The sequence below is a fragment of the Sapajus apella genome, unplaced genomic scaffold, assembly GCF_009761245.1.
Source record: "Sapajus apella isolate SASKATOON/1434 unplaced genomic scaffold, GSC_monkey_1.0 scaffold46, whole genome shotgun sequence".
Lineage (NCBI taxonomy): Eukaryota > Metazoa > Chordata > Mammalia > Primates > Cebidae > Sapajus > Sapajus apella.
This window is the reverse complement of record NW_022436986.1, coordinates 4,599,405-4,618,017: the sequence shown is the minus strand read 5'-3', so window position 1 is coordinate 4,618,017 and position 18,613 is coordinate 4,599,405. Positions and strand designations below refer to the sequence as shown.

The following is an 18,613-nucleotide window of genomic DNA, read 5'->3' as shown; positions in this document are numbered from 1 at the left end:
GGCAGACGGATCACCTGAGGTCAGGAGTTCGAGACCAGCCTGGGCAACATGAAACCCCGTCTCTACTAAAAATATAAAAATTAGCCAAGTGTGGTGGTGCATGCCTGTAATCCCAGCTACTCAGGAGACTAAGGCAGGAGAATCCCTTGAACCCGGGAGGCAGAGGTTGCAGTGAGACGAGATTGTACTACTGCACTCCAGCCTGGGTGACAGAGTGAGACTCCATCGCAAGACAGAGAGAAACAGAGAAAGAAAGGAAGAAAGGAAGGAAAGAAAGAAGTTGCTCCCCACCGAGGTGTTTCAGCCTTAAACCTTTGCTGTTTTAAAATGGCCAGAAGCTGGATTGTTTTAGAAGTTGGTGTGTGGTGTTTTTTTTTTTTATCTTCTCTATCAAATCTCAGGAGGTCCAGAAAATAATTCAGCAGGATCTTCTTGTATTTTAAGTCTGTAATCGGTGCCTTGCCTCCTTCAGAAGAGCTTGGACATGCTTTGTAATCACACCTGTTCTGAAGGGCCAGGAGCAGGTGATTTCGTTTCTGTGAGCAAACTGTGCCTCCTGGGGGTCTTCAGGCTGCTGTGGGAAACTTACTAGGTTAAACCACCTGAAACAGCCAGTATCTGACTTTTTTAGACTTACAAGAAATGGCAATTTCATTTGCTTCAGCCTAAACGGAAAAAGATATACAGGTATTAAAGAGTGGTATGCTCCTTACTATAATTGAGAGATTGGTAGGGTGTGGTGGGGACAAGGAAGGTGTGATTATGAGTTTGGAGAAGGAGGAGGGAAATGGGAGCCTTGCTTTGAAGAATCACTGATGGTGATAACAATAGCTAACATTCATTGTCTATTTACCGCTGCCTAATTCTGCCCTAAGTGCTTTACTTTCATTCATTCATTTAACCATTCAGCCAGTATTTATTAAGCACCTACATTGTACTAGGTATTTTCTTTTTGTTTCTTTCTTTCTTTCTTTCTTTTTTTTTTTTTTTTGAGACAGAGTCTCACTCTGTCGCCCAGGCTGGAGTGCAGTGACACAATCTCGGCTCACTGCAACCTCCTCCTCTGCCTCCTGGGTTCAGGTGATTCTCATGCCTCAGTCTCCTGAGTAGCTGGGATCACAGTCAAGTGCCACCACCCTGGCAAATTTTTGTATTTTCGGTAGAGACAGTGTTTCACCATGCTGGCCAGGCAGGTCTCAAACTCCTGACCTCAAGTGATCTGCCTGTCTTGGCCTCCCAAAGTGCTGCAGTTACAGGCGTGAGCTGCCACACCTGGCCTGTACTAGGTACTTTCTAAGTGCTGGGGAAAGGGGGAAGGCACTGACATTAAACGAAATAGACCAGAAAGTTCTTCCCCCAACGAGCTTACAATCAGATGGGGGGAAGGTAGATGAAAAACAATAAGTAAAATAGATGAATAGGTGATAAATAAAATAGATGATAAATGAGATGGAACAAATAGAACTTAGGAGGGGTTAGGGCGATAGAAAGAGGGATTGCAGTTTTAACTAGGGTGAGTTGGGGGCCTCATTGAGAAGGTGATTTTTAGGCAAAGGCTTGACGGAGTGGGTGAACCGGGCTCATTTCTAGGGAAATAGCCATTCAGGTGGAGGGAACAGCTGGGGCAAAAGCGCTGAGGCGGGATCATGCAGGCATGCTCAGAGAAGCACTAGCAGCAGATACAGTGGCTCATGCTTGTAATCCCAGCACTTTGGGGGGCCGAGATGGGCAAATCATGAGGTAAGGAGTTCGAGACCAGCCTGACCAACATGGTGAAACCCTGTCTCTACTAAAAATACAAAAATTAGCTGGGCGTGGTGGCACACACCTGTAATCTCAGCTACTGAGGAGGCTGAGGCAGGAGAAGTGCTTGAACCAGGGAGGCAGAGATTGCAGTGAGCCAAGATCACGCCACTGCACTCCAGCCTGAGCAACAGAGCGAGACTCCATCTCAAAAAAAAATTAAAAAAAAAAAAAAGTACAGCATGAGCTGGAACAGAGTGATGGCGGGAGAAGAGGAAGAGAGGAACAGGCAGGCTCTGGGCTAGACTGTGTACCCCATCGTGCTCAGGATGGAATCCTGCAAGTTCATGAGGGAGCTACTCTTTTTATCCCTCTTTTCCAGTAAAGAAATATACAGAAAAGTTACGTGGCTTGTTGAAACTGTCTCACGGAGAATCTAGGACTTTCAGCCAGAGTCAGTGGGGAGCCATGGAAGGCTTTGAACAGGGTAGGAGCATGGCCAGATTTGAATATTAGTGTGATTCCTGCGAGATTGCTATGGTCTGAATGTGTATGTTCCTCCAAAGCTCATATGTTGAAATCGTACCCCACAAGGTGATGGTATTAAGAGATTGGGCTTTTGGGAGGGAATTATGTCATGAAGGCAGAGCTCTCATAATGGGATTAGTGCTCTTATAAAAGAGGCCCCAGAGAGACCCTCACCCCCTCCACCACCTGAGGACACAGTAAGAAGGCGCTGTTCCATGACCCAGGAAGTGGCCCTCACCAGACTCCAAATCTGTTGTCTTAGTCTTGAACTTCCATCCTCCAGAGCTGTGAGAAATACATTTCTGTTGTTAACACAGCACCCAATTTTTTTTTTTTAGATGGAGTCTCGCTCACCTGCTCAGGCTGGAGTGCAGTGGTATGATCTCTGCTCACTGCAACCACCGTCTCCTGGGTTCAAGCGATTCTCCTGTCTCAGCCTCCCCAGTAGCTGGGATTACAGGCACCTGTTATAATGTCCAGCTAATTTTTGTATTTTAGTAGAGACAGGGTTTCACCATGTTGGCCAGGCTGGTCTTGAACTACTGACCTCAGATTATCTGCTCTCCTCAGCCTCCCAAAGTGCTAGGATTACAGGTGTGAGCCACTGCACCCAGCCCAAGCACCTAATTTATGGTATTTTGTTGTAGCAGCAGCAGTGGACTAAGCCCGGTGCAGAGAGAAAGCTGTAGAAATAGTCCAGGTCTGGAGTGTCACGGTGGGACCTGGGCAGTGAACTTGGTGCTGGGGAGAGGTCGGGGTCCAGGCCAGGTGAGCAGGAGGAGGTGGAAGCCAGGCTGGCCCTACGCTTATTTATTTAACAAACAGTCATTAGCACTTCTTGCCACCATCTAATATTTTATAGATGTTAACCCAATCCCCATAACAACCTATAGGGTAGATACTGCTACTTATTATTTCTCCCATTTTAAAATGGGTATATTATATATAAATGATATCTCATAAAGTTAATTTACAAAGAAAATACATTTTTTAAAACTGTAAATACTTCATCATGGAGAATTTTAGAAAAAGGCAGGAAAACAGGCAAAATAAATTACCCATATCTTCTCCTCTTCTCATCCAAGATAATCAGTATCAATATTTACTTTCAGCCTTTTTTCTACTATCATTTCCATTTGATAGATGAGAACACTGAGGCCCAGGGAAGTTGGGTAGCTAGCCCAGGATCATACATTCAACCTATGTCATTTGCCGCCGGTGACCAGGGTCTTAGTCACCATCCCCTGCCGCCTATAGTCAATCCCTGGAATGTCAGAGTTGATGGGTTCAATGAAGATACCATCCCCCAAACCTAGTCCCCCTCACCTCCCAGCCACCCCACTCCTGGCATCATTTCACAGATACGTAAAGCGAGGCCCAACGAGAGACGGGGACTTGCTCAGCATCTGTTAGCCAGTCAGGAGCAGATATGTGAAGTCTCATTCAAACAAGAAATTGGGAGCTGAGCATTTGTGCAGGGTTGATATGACAGCTGCTTCCAGCCTGGCCTTGAGCCTGGAGTTTGCAGGAGCCTGGCAAATGGCATGACCCTGCCCACAGGCAGTGCAGGGGACTACCAGGCAGGCATGTGTTCCCTGGGCCCAAGAGTCTTGTCCCTCCAGCCAGCCCTGGGTGGGAGGTGAGTTTGGGTCTTTGCCCACACTGCAGGCCCCCTGAGACTTGTCTCCTGTACTCTGACTGTGCATTTATTCTGGCTCTGGTGCCAGCAAACTCCTGGGGCTGTCTGCTGCCAGGGATGCAGCCCTGGCTTCTAGCCCCATCTCAGACACTGGCCTTGGGCCAGGGTCTTTCCTCCCCTACCTGCAAAATGGCATCATAATGGCCCCAGCCACAGGAAGAAGTAAGAAGTGCGAGGGAAGTTCTTGCACAGGGTGTGGTCCAGGGCATGCTCAATAACTGGGCAAGTCCTTTGCCTGTTCCTAAGGCTGCACCAGGGTGTGGGCACAGGCTGGGGAATTGAGCCCCCTGCAGACAGAGCTCCCTCCTGACAACCTCTCTTGCACACCTGGCTGGACCAGGTAGATCTGCCTGGGAAGACAGAAATGAGCCTCCAGCAATGGTTTGAAGTCTAAGATTGCAGAGAACAAGGGATGCAGTGGAGCGAAAGAAGCCAGGCCTCTAAGGAAGGAGACCTGGCCCTGCTGCTCACATGCTGCTTAGGCAAGTCTTGACCCTTCTTTATGACTCAGTGTCTTCATCTGTAAAAGGGGGAGAATATTTCCTGCCTTAATAATTGTAATGACCTTCACCCTGGCAACCATCTGTTGAGGTTTTTCTAAGGCTTGGGAAGCCTTGATGTAGACAAGCTAGACCCATCACAGCCGTGAGGGCCCACAGCCTGGCAGGGGCACTACCGTTAAATCACAGGGAAGCCCCGGAGCTGTGGGCCCTCCAGAAGGGGCACCTAACCCTGCCTGGGGTGGAAGTGGGGGCTTGGGGAAGGCTCCCTAGAGGAACTGATGCCTGAGCTGGGTTGCTAGTGGGATTTGGAGACAGCCAGACTATGAAGGGTAGAAAAATAAGGGAAGATATTGGATCAGTCACTCCACTTCTTCAAGCCCCGGTTTCTTCATTTATAAAATGAGGATAATAAATGCGTGTTCTGCATCATTTATAGGCTTGTTGTAGAGCTCTAAATCGAATAAAAGTAAGGAGACACTTTATGAACTCCAAAATGCCAAGCACCTACCTGTTCATTGCTTATTGTGATTTCTGGAACCCCTAGAGGTTAGGGAAATACTAGGCCAGGATCTGGGGCTGGGAGAACTTCCAGTTGGTTTTCAAAGGGCTGCAGTCAAATCAAACAGAGACAGACAACTGCTGTTAACCTCACACCCCTCAATTCAAGAGCTCTGGAGTATTTCTGTGCCTGGGTGTGGCTTTGGTTGGTGGGGTCCCTGAAGGTAGCCAGGACCCCTTCAACAGATCACTGCCCCACTGTGAGTATGAGGAGGAACAGCCTCAGACCCAAAGCACTACATCTCTGTAGAGGCCTGGGACCTGCCAGGGGTAGGGATAGAGGACGGGGACACTGTGGAGGCACCGTGAAGAAACCAGTCTGTAGAGAGAGGGTCACCATGTCACCGTAAGTGAGAGAGTAGTATGTGTGGAATGAACCTGTTTGGGTTTGAATATGAAAAAAGAATCTTTTCCCCTCAACATGTAGACATAGCAAAATATTCAGACAGACATCAAGCTAATTATCACTAGGTGGGAGAATTTTGTTTTCTTTGGTCTTTTCTACATTTAAAATGTTTTGGCTGTGTGTGGAGGCTCCTGCCTGCAACCCAGCACTTCGGGAAGCCAGGGGTTTGAGAACAGCCTGGGCAGCATAGTAAGACCCTGCTTTATTGAAAATAATAATGATAACAAATAGTTTTATACACAATAGCTAATTCATTCCTGTAAAGATTTTGGTGATGTGTGTACAGTCATTCCTAAATATTCAGCTTCCAGGACACCCAAGGATATCAAAATCTGCCGGTATTCAAATCCCTAATATAAGATGGTGTAGTGTTTGCATGTAACCTACACACACCCTCCTGTATACTTTTATCTATAGATTATTTGCAATGCCTAACACAATGTAAATGCTGTGTAACTAGTCGTTATCCTCTATTTTTGTTTTAAGACAGTCTCGCTCTGTCACCCAGGCTGAAGTGTAGTGGCACAATCTCGGCTTACTGCAAACTCTGCCACAGATATGGAGGTCCAATTATGTATGCAATGTAAGTTATGGTGATACTTAGATAATAATAAAATAAGCAGGCCAGTCTGCCATCACCAGACTGCAGGAACGAAGGCAGCACTCACAGTGTAAGGACTTTGGTGAAGCCAAAAGTAATGATGACACTTTTATCATTAATGATGACATCCCCAGTGCTGGCCTTCCAAAACAGTTGGGAGCAGGGTCCAGGGATGGCTCGATGGAGTCACACTGGAGGAGACATATTTGGGGGTTTCTGAAGGTGGGAACTAGGACTCTTTTCTTGATAAAAACTGGGGGATTTAGGTGGCTGCAAGCTCAGTTGCATTGGGACCAAACTGCCCAACTGAGGAACCTGCTGCATCAAAAGCAACGGAGGGTCAGATGCAGACGTGAGGGTCCTGCTGAAGTTTGGGCCACCTTCTGAGCAAGACTAGGACAGCTGAGACAGATCCAGAGGGGTGCCAGGCCAGGGAAGGACTGAGCCTTCAGATTCCATGAAGCTTTGGAGATCAGGGTGAATGCTAGGCCTCAGGAGACCCTTGTTCCTTCACGAGCTGTGTTCTTGGTCTCTGATCCCATCTCACGGGCGTTCCAGCCTCTTTGCAAGGGAAGTAAAAAATCTAAGCGACTGTGTTATTTCATTCAAGGCAGGGCTTCGTCTGTGAGAATGTATTCTTATTTTATAATCCATTAAGAAAGAAAAAGCAGCAGAAACTATGGTTATAAGTTGCATCCCAGTTTCAGAGATGTTAAAATGTAAAAAACTGTCTTGGAATCATGTGACATGTGGCGGGCCCCCAATTAGACTCTTAGTGTGCATTCACTCCTTAAGTCTTCACCATCACATTGAAGCTAGATATTCTTGTCCACTTTTTTTTTTTTTTTTTAAAGACGAGGTTTCACCATGTTAGTCAGGCTGGTCTTGAACTCCCGACCTCAGGTGATCCGCCCGCCTTGGCCTCCAAAGTGCTTGGATTATAGGCGGGAGCCACCACACCCGACCTCTTGTCCACTTTTTATAGAGAAGGAGACAGGAACCCAGAGAGGTTGAGTAAATTTGCAAGGTCACACAGCCAGCAAGAGGCAAAGCTGGGCTTTGAACCTGGTCTAATTAGATTTCGCTTCTTTTTCCTCATCCAACCCCACAAAGAAAAGTCTCCTGGGTCCTCGCCCTTGGGAAGAACAGAATGTCCACACTGCAGAGTGAAGGTATGCCAGCTCAGAAATGCTCCAGTGGCCTGGTCATTAAAAGCCTGGTGCTCCGAGTAATGGGGGTTGGGGAGTGTGGAGGAGGGCTGGGGAGATAATGATCAGGAAGGAGCTTGGAGAGCTTGCTGGCCGGGTCACTAGCCTCATCCTCATTAAAACCATTCCAGGAGTGGCTCAGCCTGTGTGGCCTGCCCTGGAGAAAATCTGTAGCGATATTTGCCCCACACACATAATCCTGGAGCCTTGCCCAGGCTGACCCATTCATTCATTCCCTAAAAAGTTATCTTTCAATGTAATTTTTTGACTAGGACCTTCGTTCATGATTGAATACTTTCTGTATGTAAAGCACAAGCCTCAGCATTAGAGACATTGAGCAAGCAGACACAGGCCCGTCTTTGAGGGCTCACAGACCAAATGAGAGATGGACAGTAATCATAGAGTCCCACAGAACCTGGAGGCAGAGAGAAGAGTGAAGCGCGCACAGAGTAGAGAATGTGCTGAGCCCGGGGTCACTGCAGAGGGCTCTTCTAAGGAAAGGATGTTGAGCTGAGATCTGAAAGATGAGTAGGGGGTGACCAGGTGAGGGTGGGGAGTGGGGCACGCTTCACAGGAGATACGGCCTTGCAAAGGCCCTGAGGCTGGAGGAAACAGGCCTTTGAGGAATTGAAAGCACTGTGATGCGTGCAGCTCATCACAGCAAGCTGAGGCTGGAGAAATAGAACGATGGCTGGCGAGTGGTCTGCTCAGATTTACTTATTTCAAAAAGATCGAGGGCAAGACGGCTGGTGGCTGAGACTAAATGACCAAGTTTAACAGATGTTTGGAGCCAGGTACAGTGGCTCATGCCTATAATCCTAGCACTTTGGGAGACCGAGGCATGAAGATTTCTTGAAGCTGGGAGTTCCAGACCAGCCTGGGCAACATAGTGAGACCTCATCTCTACAAAAAAAAAAAAAAAAAAAAAAAAAGAGAGAGAGATAATTTGAAGGTGGGATAGGAGGCTGGGATTAGTGATGGATTGGCATTGGGTATAAGAAGAAGGAGGCCACGTGGGTGCCCATGGGTTCTGGCTTTTCTGGCAGTGCCCCTCTCAAGGCTTGACTTGCAGAGGGAGTCGTGCTGGGGGACACAAGCAATATGGGAGCAGCCTTCACCCGACTGGGGCCCCCTGCCCTGGGCTGGTTATTGTCCACCGTTTTCCTCCCAGCTGAGCTTAGATATCCTGGTTCACCCAGTACTGGGGTTTGCCAGATGATGTGAAAAAAGTCAGTGGGATGAAGGATTTTAGGGTGTTGATAGGAATGAGCTGATGTCCCAGGTTACTGGGGACAAGAAATGGGCTTCCATAGCATGCCCATGGAAATCACACGGCCCCCACCCCATCCCCGGAGCTGGCCTTTCAGCAAAGCTATTGCTGACCATGGTGGTGGATTAGGGGCATTGTTTGATGAGTTGTGTCATCCTGGAGAGGGGTCTCTTGTTGTAGCTTCCAGGGCCCCCTCTTTGGGCCGGACCCTGGTTTTACTGATCCATCAGCGGGGATGCCTGCAAAGGGCTGGTCACATCTGGCAGGTGACAGGAGGCTGGAGGTGGGAGGGTACGGTCAGGAGGGGTGCTTGAATTAGTGACTTTGGAAGCAGGTGGAGCATTTTCTCCTAATGACAGGGTTCAGTGTGTGGTCAAAAGAAGGGATGGTGCAGGTCAAGGAAAGGAGGGTATTTGGAGATGAGATGCTTCTTTTAAGGAGGTGAAACGGAGGCTCAGAGGGGCCATGGGACTTGTCTGAGGTCACACAGCTCAGAAGTGACTCTCCTTATATGGTTTTCTGTGTTGTGGGTTCCTTTCTTGAGTTTTCCTTTGGAGATGAAACCATGATGTGAGGGGAGCCATGGCGCGCAGTGGGAGGGATGGGAATGCTTACAGGAAGACTTCCTGGAAGAGAGAGCATTTCTCTAAGCTGAGCCTTGTAGCAGCTGGTCATACAGAATTGTGAAGAGGGCTTTACTGGCAAAGGAAATGATGTAAGCCAAGGACTGGAGAGGGGAGACCTTACTAGGCCTACGTGGGATGCGATGAACATGGGGTCGGGTTTGGCTCAGTATGAGGAAGAGTGTATTTGGTAGATGCCAAGGGCAGGGAGATAGGTGCAGCCTGCCCTGTCAGGGAAGAGTGTTTTATCACTGATGTTGTTTAGAATTGCAGGCACATTATGATAATAAAATGTCAGCCTTTGGGAAAGTTTTGTTTTTAAGCTCTGTTGAAAATGTACCCCCTGAGTGTCTGCGCCCTGCAGACTGGTCACCTCCCTCCTGCCCTAGTCCCTGCCACGCCCCCCTCCTCACTTGCCTCACATCCCTTCTTGATATACTCCTGGGCCATACCTTAGCTTTGAATCCCCAGCTGAGAAGCTATTGAAGGTTTTGCATAGAGGATGCTGACATCTACCAGTATCCCAAATGGGGGCTCCGCTTTAGAGAGGTGGGATCCAAGATAAGGACAGCCTGGAGGAGGCAGGAAGGACCTGGAAGATGGGAGGGTGAGAGACAGGAGCAGGACTGCAAGTCATGGCTTCATGAGACCCAGGACCCCTGTCCACAACTGTCCACCACCACACCAGGCCCAGGCCAGCACAGAGATGGACTGCAGGGCTCTGCATCCCGCAGGGTCCACTGCTGTGGCTGGTAGGCGGAGGCAGAATCCTCACGCTCTCGTGGTCTCAGATCTCAGCCACTCAAGTAGGACCTTCCAGAGTGTTAAGAAGGGTTTCTTTGCAGCCCACAGATGTCAGCGAGACCTTATTGGCACTCAAACAGCAGCCCGAGAGCTGGTTTGATTCGTTCCATTGTACAGATGAGGAAACTGAGGCTTCAGAGGGAAGCTGACTGAAAGGCACAGTAAAGTATAAGGACCAGTAAAGAGCTAGACTGTGGCCCCTTTTAGCAGCCATCAAGACCTAGAGATTTGCATTCTCTCCAGGATCTGCCACTGACCAGCCACGTGACCTTGGACAAGTCACATCCCTTCTCAGGTTCTGTTTCATCGCCTGCAAAGTGAAGAGTATACTAGATCATTTCTGCCATCCTTTGAGCTTAAAAATTATCTCTGACTCTCTTCATCTTCTATCCCAATTGCCTCCAAAGTGATCTATGCAAGATGTACATTGGGGTGCAGGAAAAAAAATATCTAAACAAACTTAGAAAAAAAGAGTTCAGCTTTACCTACATTTGCCAGCTGGGGTGTCAGGCACCTCATGTCTCATGTGGTCCAGGAGTCTCCAGAGAGAAGAGGGAACACTCTGAGAAAGGGTGATGAGGACTCCCTCATTCTTTGGTCTGTTTTTGACAGGTTATCCCAATTAATTAACCTGGTTAATTAATCCAGGTTAATCCAGATTGGATTTCAGATTATATGCACCACTTTAAACTAAACTAACGCTTACAAAATGGACACGTGGTTTTAAAAGATTCCTACTGAAAACTTGTGACTTATTAGTAGTGCTTACTTATTATGCTGATAATGCTACGTGTAGACAGGTAAGCAGAAGAGGTTGGTGTCAGCCTGTAATCCCATCACTTTGGGAGGCCAAGGCGAGAGGACTGCTTAAGGCTAGGAGTTGGATACAAGCCTGGGCAACATAGCAAAACCCTGTCTCAAGAAAAAGTTTAGAAATTAGCCAGGCATGGTGGCACATGCCTGTGGTCCCAGCTACTCAGGAGGCTGAGGCAGGAGGAATGCTACAGTGAGCTATGGTTGGAGGCTGCCGTGAGCTATGATGGCACCACTGCACTCCAGCCTAGGCGACAGAGGGAGACTCTGTCTCTAAAAAATTTTTTTTTTTTTTTTTTTTTTTGAGACGGAGTTTCGCTCTTGTTACCCAGGCTGGAGTGCAATGGCGCGATCTCGGCTCACCGCAACCTCCGCCTCCTGGGTTCAGGCAATTCTCCTGCCTCAGCCTCCTGAGTAGCTGGGATTACAGGCACGCGCCACCATGCCCAGCTAATTTTTTGTAGTTTTAGTAGAGACGGGGTTTCACCATGTTGACCAGGATGGTCTCGATCTCTTGACCTGGTGATCCACCCGCCTCGGCCTCCCAAAGTGCTGGGATTACAGGCTTGAGCCACCGCGCCCGGCTAAAAAATTTTTTAAATGAAAATAAATTTAAAACAGAAAAAAGATAATGAACACTGGGGTTTCCGGTACAGTCACTTCATCGGCCACAAGACCCAGGACAAAAACAGTGACAAGCTAATAAGTCTGACAAGAAGTCAGCTCAAGTTTGTTTGTTTTTACATTGGGGGACACTGTTTTAAATGTATTTACAGTCACTCTGGTTAGTGATGAATCTCACTCTGTGTATATGTTTTGTCTTCAGAGTTTGATGATGATTACTTGTATATAAGATAATGGGATGTGAGCTCAGTTTTTTTTTTCTTGTGGAAAGACTGAATGATCAAAAAAGTTTGGAGATCACCTGAGGTCAGGAGTTTGAGTCCAGCCTGGCCAACATGATGAAACCCTGTCTCTACTAAAAATGCAAAAAAATTAGCCGGGTGTGGCAGCACACGCTTGTAATCCCAGTTACTCGGGAGGCTTAAGCTGGAGAATTACTTGAACCTTGGGGGGCAGAGGTTGCAGTGAGCCGAGATGGTGCCACTGCACTTAAAAACAAAAACAAAAAGCTTTGGAGCCCATTGCTCTAACCTCCTGGTCTTTTCCCTGCTGCTGCCACCTCTCACAGACCACCACGTTTGTGATCAAACGTTGTTCTAGTAGAGTAGGATTTCTCCATTTTTCCACCCATTCCCAGGGGGAAGACACCATGGAAATATGTCTATCCACAGAGCCCAGCACAGGGGCTGCCTCTGGCTGGGGACTTGGAAAATGTGGGTGGAGTGAGTGTGCTCCAGTTTTCCCCTGGCATCTTGGGGGCGGCTGGTGCACTGCCGGCCTTTCTAGCAGAAAAGACCTCAGGTCTGCGATCATTCCCAGCCTAAAGTGCTCTCTGGAGGAACAGTTCCCATTTCAAAGGTCTGAGTCCAAGAAAACCTAGATAAGGCAAATGACCCCCGAGCTCACAATTATAACCTTTCCTTCCTAACCATCTTTGGAATTTGTCCCTTCACCAACGAGTTTCAACTATTACTTAGAGCAACACAGATAAGGAAGAAAAATGTTTGGTACTGTCTCCAGGTGCAGGAGGACAGGGCTGTGTTGCATGTGTTAACGCACCCTTTGGGATGGATATTGGTCCTGGTTCTGCCCTGTGTGGGTGGTCTTTGGAGTGCTGACTCCATTTCCTCTTTCTGTACCCCATGATCTCTTGGGGTCTGGCCAGGGTTGTTGTTCTGAGGTATGACATCTGGGATCCTATTGGGGACCTGCTTTACTGAGGGGTTCTCAGCCCCCATCTGCAGGGTTTGAGTATAATCTGGAAGACAGGGACAGCTTGGAGCATATGGGCGACCAAAATGGGGAGGACGTGGGAAACCGAGTCACACGAGAAACTCCCCAACCCCGAGTGGAGCCATCCCAGGGACCTGAGTGAAGAGGCCGTGGATCTCTGGAAGGCTGTCATGGGGCAGAGGCAATGGATGTCGCTGGCAGGGCTCCAGGAGCAGAGAGAGCAGTGGAAGTGAGGAAGTCCACCAGTTGAGCACATCTTCCCCCAGCAGGGGTGAGCTCCCCATCACCAGACTGGTACAAGCCAAAACCCTCAGACTCGTCACATGGGATGCTGGGGAAAGAAAGGCAGAATTCTGGGATATTATATTTGTTGCTTGCCCCTAGATGTAATAAGATCATTTGAGAGAGAGTTAATGGGTCTGGCTAAAAATGGAAGAATTAGAGTTTTAGATTCTAAATCAGCACTCATGGGTTGATAAGGGGCCCAAGGCTCTCTCTGCTTTCTTTGGTTCTGAGGCTTCTGGTGCCTCCCAGCACAGGTGACAGCCTTCACCCCTCCCCTGAAAGTTTAGATCTTTAGATGTTGCTGCTTTGAGGAAAAAGAAAGGACCATGAACACTTTGTGCTTCTAGTTTAATCTGTAAGCCCTGTTTGAAGCCCACATTTATTTTTATTAAATGTTCATTTCAATCCATGAATACAGATAAATAGCTTAGGACAGTGCCTGGCTCACAGTGAGTACTCAGTAAGAGTTATTACCGGCCGGGCGCGGTGGCTCACGCCTGTAATCCCAGCACTTTGGGAGGCCGAGGCGGGTGGATCACAAGGTCAAGAGATCGAGACCATCCTGGTCAACATGGTGAAACCCCGTCTCTACTAAAAATACAAAAAATTAGCTGGGCATGGTGGCACGTGCCTATAATCCCAGCGACTCAGGAGGCTGAGGCAGGAGAATTGCCTGAACCCAGGAGGCGGAGGTTGCGGTGAGCCGAGATTGTGCCATTGCACTCCAGCCTGGGTAACATGAGTGAAACTCCGTCTCAAAAAAAAAAAAAAAAAAAAGAGTCATTACCATTATTTATTATTTTGAGTTTAGTTACTTAATAGATACTTACTTTGAGTTTGTCGTGTGCCAGGCTGGGTTCTAAGTGCTTGACAGATATTAACCCATTTATTATTATCATCCCCATTTGACATATGAGGAAACCTAGGGCCAAGAGAGGTAGATAACTGGCCCAGTGTCTCCCAGCTGGTGTGTGGTAGGGTTGATGTCTGAGCCTGCCAGGTGGGTTCCCCCCATGTGAGTAGCCATTGTGCCGCTGCCTCTCGATGCAATTGCACTGTGTAGTAAGTAAACCAGGCCTCTGCATCCATTCCCCCTCAAGAGTACCCCTACAGCCTCCGGAGGGTGACAGGCAGGGATGCTCATGCCCATTTAATGGGTTGAGACACTGGACCCCAGAGAGGGGCTTTTACAGCATCACACAGCAAAAGGGGGCAGAGCCTACTGGAGCTGGGTCACTGGCCTTGGACTATCTATATGCCCTCCCTGCACAGAGCAGGGCTCCCCGCTGAAGCCCAGTGGGAGTTGGTGCTGACTGAGGGATCCTGGTCCTTCAAGGGGACCTTCCTTCATCAGGAGGAGGGAGGTTGGTGGGAAGAGCCACCACTCTGCCAGGGGCCTGGGGAAATATCGTCCAGGCATGTCCTGAGGCAGGAAGGCTCCCGGTGTCTGGGGAAATGGCAAGGCCTCCTCATCGCAACGAGCCCCTCTGCTGGGGCCCTGGCAGAGACAGCCCTGAGTAGCCAGGAGTGAAAGGGGAAGCAGACAAGGAGGGCCAACCCACACCCCGCACCCTGATTTGAAGTCACACCAGGGACCAACTCAGGTTGGAAAGGGCTAAAAGAAGTAGGAGCTCTGAGGAAACCAACTTGGAAGCAGAGATGTAGCTGCCAGCGAGCACAGGAAAGCTGTGTGCTTATGCCTAGGTGCTGTTATTTCTTTTTTCTTTATTTTTTTTTATGATGGTGATATATACATAGCAAAGTTTACCATTTTAACCAATTTTAAATATACAATTCTGTGGCGTGAAGTACATTCCCGTTGTGCAGCCGTCTGTATTAATCCACTCTCACACTGCTATAAAGACATACCTGAGACTGGGTCATTTATAAAGGAAAGAGGTTTAATTGACTCAAGTTCCTCATGGCTGGGGGGTCTCAGAAAACTTACAATCATGGCGGAAGGTGAAGGGGAAGCAGGTACCTTTTTCACAGGGCCACAGGAGAGAGAGAACGCGCAGGGTAAACTGCCACTTTTAAACCATCAGATCTCACGAGAATTCCCTTAGTGACATGAAAACAGCCTGGGGGAAACCACCCCATGATCCAATCACCTCTCACCAGGTCCCTCCCTCCACACGTGGGGATGACAATTCAAGATGAGATTTGGGTGGGGACACGGAGACAAACCATATCACCATCACTGCCAAGATTTTTACATTTCGACTTCACGGTAGCCTACTCTATTCGTTAATGTTTTTGTTTACATGTGTCAATGAAGAGTGTATGTTCAGACTGAAATATATTTGACAAAACAGGAACATACATGTAGGAGACTAACACCTGGCTGGGTTCCTGCCGAGCACTGCTCTGAGGCATTTTAGATGAGTGAACAACTCCCTTATAAGGTAGGTGCCATCATGGACCCCAGTTTACAACTTAGGAAATGGAGGCACAGAGAGATTTAGAAAAGCTACTCAAATGCTTCCCTGGTCCAAGCCTGGGCCCCCTGGTTGCTGCCATTTATTGAGAACTTTACCATGTGCTACACGCTCTTAAGTTCCTTGCCCATCTCATAGCAACCTGGCGGTGTGGTACCAAGACTTACAGAAGGGGAGGGAGTCTGGATTTGGACCCAGGTTTCTCTGACTTTGAAGCCCATATCTTAAGCACCTGTACTGGGCTGTGAAGCTGTGATGGGACAGCAAACACAACTGGTGGATTTTGTTTCGGCTGTAGAGCACCATGAGAAGGAGAATGGAGCGCTGGCCTCAGAGCATGCAATTTATATATTGAGAAGACCTAAGAAAGCAAGCCAAAGGTGCCGGGGGGTGGCTTATGCCTATAATCCCAGCACTTTGGGAGGCTGAGGTGGGCAGATCATGACGTCAGGAGTTCAAGACCAGCCTGACCAACATGGTGAAATCCCATCTCTACTAAAAATACAAAAATTAAGCCGGGCATTGTGGTGAGCATCTGTAATCCCAGCTACTTGGGAGGCTGAGGCAGGAGAATTGCTTGAACCCAAGACACGGAGGTTAAAGTGAGCCAAGATCACGCCATTGGACTCCAGCCTAGGCAACAGAGCAAGACTCCGTCTCAAAAAAAAAAAAAAAAAAAAGGAAGCCAAGGAGCAGAGCTGCAAGTGGCCACCAAGTTGGGGGGTGGTTGAGTGCTCATGGAACCCTTGAAGTTTAGACATGGGTTCCTGCTTCTTAGTAATCGCGTAACCTCAAAAAAATGACATGGCTGCTCTGCAGAGTGCCCCAGCCACACTCATGAAGAGGAGATAATCCTCCCCGCCTCCAGGTGGTTGTGAGGGGTAAACTGAGCCACAGTTGTGAATCATTTGCTGGGCTGCAGAGTAGTGGTTCTCAAAGAGTGGCCCCCGTGCCAGCAGCTTCCTAGTCACCCGGGAACTTGGTGGAAGTGCAGACTCGCAGCTCCCACCCGCTCTGCCGAATCGGAAACTCTAGGTGGGCCCAACAATGGCAGTTTGTTAGTTTGATTTTGTAGAGACAGAATCGCTGTGTTGCCCAGACTAGTCTGGAACTCCTGGCCCTAAGCGATCCTCCCTCCTAGGCCTCCTAAAGTGCTGAGTTTGAAGAGTGAGCCACCACCTGGGATTGTTTTCCAGCCCTCCAGGTGACTCTGAGCATGCTCAGACGATCTGCAGTGACAGCAGGCAAACACATGTAAATGTGATGCTGTCACCCTTCCTCACAGCCAGGCTTGTGGGCGGAAGTTCTTTTCCCACAGGGGCACCGACATCTTTCCTGCTCTCTTTTCATCCTCAAAAGCCCTGGCTGCTGGCACTTGAAATTTGAGAAGGGCAGTCTGGCCTCCTGACTTCCCTGGCCTGCAGGCCCAGCCTGAACAAACAATTTAGGTGGAGCTCCTGGGGGTAGGAGGCAGGGAGGAGGTGCCTGGCCATCCTGTCCTGCCAGCTGTTGGAGACCCTGCTGGGGAACTGATGGAGGGTGAGCAGAGGCATTTCTCTTCATGTTAACAAGCAGCTGAGAGAGTGGTGGAAAAGAACTTCCCATCCCCTTCCCCCTGTGGGGCCAAGCTTGGAAGTGGGGTGCAGGGCTGAGCTCGGAAGTGGGGTGTGGGGCTGAGCTCATAAGTGGGGTGTGAGGCCGAGTTCACAGTGGGGTGCAGGGCCGAGTTCACAAGTGGGGTGCGGGGCCCAGCTTGGAAGTGGGGTGCGGGGCTGCCAGCATCTGCAGGCGCAGGCGGGCCCTCAGTGCTATCTGGGGACTCTTGCCCCAGGGCAGTCACACCCTTTTCCTCCTGAGTCCAACACGGAAGGCCTCAGAACTCTCCCTCTCCTCCTCATGGCATTCTGCAACCCCTCCAGCCCACTGGAGCTGGACTTGAAATGAAACCCACTTATGTCTTCCTTAGATACCAGCCCAAAGTTGAGGAAAGAAAATCGTTTCCCAGGCTCAATGTCCTAACTTCCTGATTGCAGGGGCTAAGTCTACTTTGGCTCTGACCATGTCACACCCCCGGTTACAAACTTTGATGCCTCCCCACTGTCTCAGGTGCCATCTCGTCAGCATCCCCCTGCCCCCACAGCCCCTCTCCCAGCCACAGCCCCATTACTGGCCTGCATTTGCCGAGACCCAGCCTCCCACCCACGACCGAAAGCTCCTAGCTCCATCTCCGCACACCACACACGGCCAGGCGTGGCCTAGCGCAGCACCTTCTACCCAGGTGCCTCCCCTTCCCTCCTCTGCTGGGCTTGCTCTACTTGGCCTTGAAGGCTCAGCTCAACCGTGTCGTCCCGGAGGCCCACCCTGAGTCCCCCGATTTCCATCTCCCTGCTGCAACTTGCAGCGCTGGCCTTAGCCCTGGTGACCCTGAATTGAGCTTGCCGGTTACATGGGGGCCTCCCCCATCCTCTGAGCTCCCCCATAACTGACCCTGTCTGGGTCCATCATGTGTCTCCCTTACAGTGCCCAGCATGGCATCAGACTCAGAGTAGGCACTGATGATGTCGGCTGAACTGACTCTGGGCCCCCGGTCCCTGAGGCAGGCAGAGTGAGGGCTGATTTGTGGGTCCATACTGAGAACAGAATGCAGGGCCCCTGGTTGGATGCCCTTCCCAGGACCAGAGTTGCAGAGCTTCAGCCCTGCCTCGGGCTGACTGTGGGACCCTAAGCAAGGCATTCTCCCTCTCTGGGCCTCAGTGTCCTTCTCTGTCCTAAGACAGGCCCGAAAGCTCTGTGCCAGAAAGTGGACAGTGAGCAGGAAGTGGAGCCCAGATTTTCAGCCTCTGGAGGCATCTTGGAAAATCCCCAGTGACCCTTGTCACTCAAAACTCCCAGATAAGGAGATTGTGGGGCAATAAACCTGTGTGGAGTTTTGTCAGATCCTGATTTGGGGGGTTAAACAGAAGGAAGCTCTGCTGTGTCTTCAGAAGGCCTAGGCAGGAAAGGGACCAGCCTTCTGAGGACGGCTGACAGGTGGACAAGCTCTGCCGCCCTCGAGGTCCTGCGTGTGTCTGGCGTGTGCAGGCTGCAGCGCCCTCACAGATCATCCTAACAGGTGGGCAGGGCAGGGCTGTTACTATCATGTGGATAGAAACACAGAAAGTGGGAGAGGGGATGAGATTTGCCCAGGATTACCTGTAATCTCAGCACTTTGAGAGGCCAAGGCAGGTGGATCACCTGAGGTCAGGAGTTCAAGATCAGCCTGGGCAACATGGTGAAA

General features: G+C 49.5%; 1 protein-coding gene across 2 annotated transcripts in view; it reads left to right on the top strand.

The window, feature by feature from the left end:
- The window catches only part of CORO2A (coronin 2A), a 65,719-nt gene that overhangs the window by 2,945 nt on the left and 44,161 nt on the right, over nt 1-18,613 (top strand). Inside the window, exon 1 of one of the 2 annotated variants that reach the window (XM_032240154.1) lies at nt 18,074-18,448. The exons of the other annotated variant lie outside the window; for it this stretch is intronic. The gene's annotated coding sequence lies outside the window, so the exon portion shown is untranslated. Of the gene's footprint in view, nt 1-18,073; nt 18,449-18,613 lie in introns of those variants that run through there. 2 annotated transcript variants of the gene reach the window in all.